Below are 4,939 nucleotides of genomic sequence, written 5' to 3'. Positions count from 1 at the left end.
TGGTTTATAACAATTCTTTTGCTCTATTTTTAGTCCAGGTAAAACCATCACAAATTCAATATTCAGTAAGGCAGTAACTAAAATTAGAAAAATAGGCTGCAGAGTCAAGGTGGCATTGTCACATGAAAGATGCTGATTGTCTTCCTGGAAAGAGAAAAACTAGAAACCAACGATCTGTCATAAAAATAAATGTGATTAATGCACATATTATATTTTTTCCATTTGCATGGGTTAGAGAGTGAAAAAAGATACCATCTCTGCCTGTAAGATGACTGTGCTTATGTTCTCTGGGTGTTGTCAAACTTGTCAATGTAGAATCATAGAGTTGTTAAGGTTGGAAAAGACCTTTAAGATAATCAAGTCCAACTGTCAGTGTTGCTCTACCACCATGGTGACCACCAAACCACGTCCTCAAGTGCCATGTGCACGTTCTTTGAACATTTCCAGGGATAGTGACTCTACCACCTCCCTGGGCAGCCTCTTCTAATGTTTAACAGCCCTTTCCATGGGTTGGATTGGATATTTCCTAATATCCAAGCTAAACCTCCCCTGGCACAACCTGAGGCCGTTTCCTCTTGTCCCTGTCACTTGTTACATGGGAGAAGAGACCAACCCCCACGTGGCTTACAGCCTCCTTTCAGGCAGTTGTAGAGAAAAATAAGATCTTCCCTGAGCCTCCCTTTCAGCAGGTTAAACACCCCCAGCTCCCTCAGCTACTTCTCTCCAGAGTTGTGCTCCTTCCTCTGCTCCATTGCCCTTCTCTGGACATGCTCCAGCACCAGAATGTCCTTTTTGTAGTGAGGGGCTCAAAAGTGAACACAGGATTTGAGATGCAGCCTCAACAGTATCACAGAGGAACGATCGCTATCCTATGTACTAAAACATCTTTAACTTAGTATCAGTGCAAGATGCTTCTTACTGGTTCATGTCAATAAGCAGTTTGTTTCAAAAAGAGCACGGGGAGATGCCTGTTGAGTGGGAGAATAGCTGCAAAATACTTCAGAGCATGTATCTGCAAGATCCAGCCATTAGTACTGGGATGCCACTCCTTGTTTAAATTTCAGCTCTCTTCCCACTGCTGGCAAGTACAGGCCATGATTTCAGCTAAAACTTTGCAGGATGAGATTCTGTCTCTCTTTCTACTTCAGTGCCATTAACTTCTATTAAACTACACCAATCCTTATTCTGATATTAGTACACAAAATATTCTCCTGATTTCCCGGCATCCAAATGACTCCCCAGAAAGTGTTATTCAAAATCCAAACTATAATCTCAGTATTTTCTGCAACTGTCTTATTCCCTGTGGTCTTCTGTCCCCATCTTTAATAAAGAATATCAATAATTTAAAAAAATCTTAATCTCCTAGGCTTAGGCTTATCTCCTAGGCTAGAGGTTAGGTGAAAATTCTTGCTTTCCCAGAACAGAAAAGCATACATCCTATTTTTTCAGAATAAGTGTATTCATATAAATCTACTTGATGCATTATGATTGCGTTAATTGGCAAAAAGTGGCTAAGTAGTGTCCATAGGACAAGGGCAGCAGATAAAATGCATGATCCAGGTTTGCTGTATGATAAGCTGTTTCACTTAGCATGGCAAATTAATGGAAGGAATTTGATGCCATGCTATTACTGAAGTGTAGTTGCAGGTGGACACCCGTGTTTCTGACAGTTCTCACCTTCATATCTCCAGTACTGATAATACTTGTATCAGCCTACCATTTGTAGAAAGCGTGAATTCACTGTCAGCAAATTAGGAATGGAGCAAATCAGGAATGTTTCTAGGGTGCCTGCAAAACACAAAGATTACAATAATTATTTTCTTTAACAAGTGAAAATAGCAGTGTTTTGATTCATGCAGCTCACGCTGTGACAGTATTTATGTCCAAATTCTGAAGATAGGCAACCAACTGCCAACCAACCTCATGAAATATCTTTAAAGGACACATCATTAAGTGCTTATTTTAACCTTCTTAAAGCAAAATGTTACTGAATGGGCAGAATCACTCCTTAATGACCCATGTGCTAGCAGGTACTGTACTGTGAAAAATCAGTGCTGCTTTTCCAAGCAACCAACAAACCAAGCTATCAAGCAAAGCAGGACAGGTACCTTCATACACTTCACTTGCCTCTTTGTTCCATTTAAGGAACCCTAAGGAGTTGCAGACATCATTTACCTGGTTAAGCAGGGTTTGCAAGTACCTGTTGTCACTGACGTGGTATAAAAAACCTCAAGTATACTGGCTGATCTAGTCTCCTGCTCAAATGTCATCATCTGCTTCTTGATGAGATTTCAGTACAATCATTATTAATAATTTAGGATACTTTACTAAATTTTATGAGCATCTAATTCACATTCAATTTGATATATGAATATAAATTCACAATTTAGTCCTATTTTTGTCTTTCTTCCTTACTGTGACAATGTCAGTATATGCTTGTGCTCATTTTGTAGTGGTCAACAAGGAGGCATGTAAGGAAAAAAGAGGACTCCTGCTGTACCTAGTAGACAGGGTTTCTTCTGTTATCTGATTTCATTTATTTGCTGTATTTCTGAAGTGCAAATTAAAAGCATGCTGTTTCCGTGCTTCCTTAGAGAAGCCAAAGATGCATGTATTAATTAAACAATTTAAATATATGTGTAATTTAAAGAACAGCAAGCCCCCTAATTGAGGAATTCACAAACTTGTGTACTTGTCCTCCGCAGTCTTTGGAAAGAACACAGACTGCAACGGCAGATCAGCCTAGAATAACAAACCCTGAAAGATTTGGCCTAGGGTTTGCTGTTGAAATGGTTTTTAAACAGCCCTACATCATCATCCCCATATAAAAAATTATGTGGTTTCTGTGGTATTTCAATGCTTTTGTTTTCCAATTTGGCCTTGATGTTCTGATTTACAAAGTGAACTGACTCCTGCATCCTGAAGGTCCATCCACTGCCATTTCCCATTATCTGCTGGCACACTCATTCTCACCAGGGAAGTTCACTGACCTTTGCTATGACCTTACCTGAGCAGAGGTGTTTTTTCTCTGTCAGGCTTTTCACGTCTCTTTCTGGCTGCCTGTCCCCCTGTGTTAAGACCAACGCACACAGAGGGGCATGAGACACGAATTTTATAGCCCATTCATGATGCTTGATTTGTGTCCACTGCTGTCCTCCCAACTTCTCCAAAGCCATGCAAGGCTGGGAGTACGTGAGGGCAGCAAAGAGGGCAAAAGGGGAGGTCAGCAATGTCTCATGGGTCAGAGAGCAGCCGCAGAAAAGCAAGAGCAGCTGGCAGCTGAGACAGCTGCTGCTTAGGGAGAAAATGGCCACTGAATTTGACATTACTTAATTAAGAGAGCACCTTAGCTTGGGTCCCCCCTCCTCGCTTTGCTTCTCTACATTGCAGCAGTGGGGGCTGGGCAGTCCCGCTTTCCCAGTGAAGCTCTTGGTAGCTGTCTCCTGTTCAGGCTCATTGAAGACACAATTAAATGCCTCTTTGTCTAGGGAGGGCTGAAACAATGCAAAAATGCCACCCAGGAGCCAGACCACATGCAAATGTGCCCTGTTGTGGCTCAGCCAGATGGTACAGGCACTTAGTGAGTTTCTCATACCAAATGCAACAGTTATGTAGGTTGTGCGTGTCTGTGTGCAAAAAAGAGAAATCGCAAACCCATCACAAACACCTCAAAGATGGCCACAAAAGCATGATCTTAAAAAGTGGATGGAAAACAGCCCTATAGGAAACATTACCCAGAGGAAAACACAAACCTGTGCTCAAAGCAAAATACTCTTACTAAGAACACAGGGGGGAAAATCATTGTAAACGTCCTTTGTAAATGAACAGAGTTGCATTAAAGAAATACCTGTCTCTATTTTTTCCTCTTTAAAGAAAAATCGTGGGATTTCAAGTTCTGTCCAATTCTCTTAAGTCAAAAGAGGTTGCAATGTATTTTAAGCCCCTGCATCACTTTTTTTCCCCCTCCATTGGTGCAGATACAAACTAAACTACTGAAAGGCCCACTCCAGCCACAATCCAGGCTGGAGCAGCCTTTCTCAAAGCTAATTCCAAGCAAGCTTTAGTTGTGGTGAAAAGGAAAATCCTGCATTCTTTTGTTTTGTTTTGATTTGATTGTTCAAGCTGTACTGTCTCTTGCAGAGTCTGTATTTAATATAGGGCATCAAATTTGCACTATGATGTAAGAATGCTTCTCTCTGCATTCAAGAACACTCTTCTGGTATCCAAGAATTTTAGCAATTTCCAATGTATGCATATGAAACCGGTTGTTTTATCATGGGACAAGATCAAGCTGCATCTTTGTAAAAAAAAAAAAAAAAAAAAAAGGTGTTTTTATGAAAAGCATTCCTATTTAACCAGTAAGTTGCAAGCTTTAAAGGGAGAAACTCTACTGCTGGAAATATTTGAAAGAATCCATAAATATGTCTGGAGATGAGAAAAATTTTATTCTTTGCTATGGAAACAGTAGAAGTCATGGAGTGAAGTTCTGGCCCAATAAATTCAACAAGCATGTTACTGATATCCAAAGAGATTTCACTTAGTTTGTGTCATCAGCAGGCCATAAAAATAGACTTAATAGTAGTAAAATACAATCAGTGTTTTATTTCCACTTCAGATACCATGGACAATACTGTGTGACATTAAAAACTCTTTTTATTATCAGGTTTCAAAATCAAATTAAGATGATCAGATTTTTAATCACATACAACATGATGATTCTAAAAGTATTATTTCATTCAAATCACTGAGATATAGGTGTGCAGACCAATTTGAGCTCATACCTACACACCTCTGACTTGGATGCTCCACTTTGCACAATGAAGATGTTCCCAGCACTACCTAAATTCACACTGGAAACTGATAAATCCCTGAAGGATTGCTGAAGACGAGATACCCAGCACTTCTTTACTTCAGTCCCTTCTTTGCTCCACTATAACTT

This window comes from Vidua chalybeata, chromosome 4 (assembly GCF_026979565.1).
Source record: "Vidua chalybeata isolate OUT-0048 chromosome 4, bVidCha1 merged haplotype, whole genome shotgun sequence".
In the NCBI taxonomy this organism is placed as follows: domain Eukaryota; kingdom Metazoa; phylum Chordata; class Aves; order Passeriformes; family Viduidae; genus Vidua; species Vidua chalybeata.
This window is presented reverse-complemented; position numbering follows the sequence as displayed.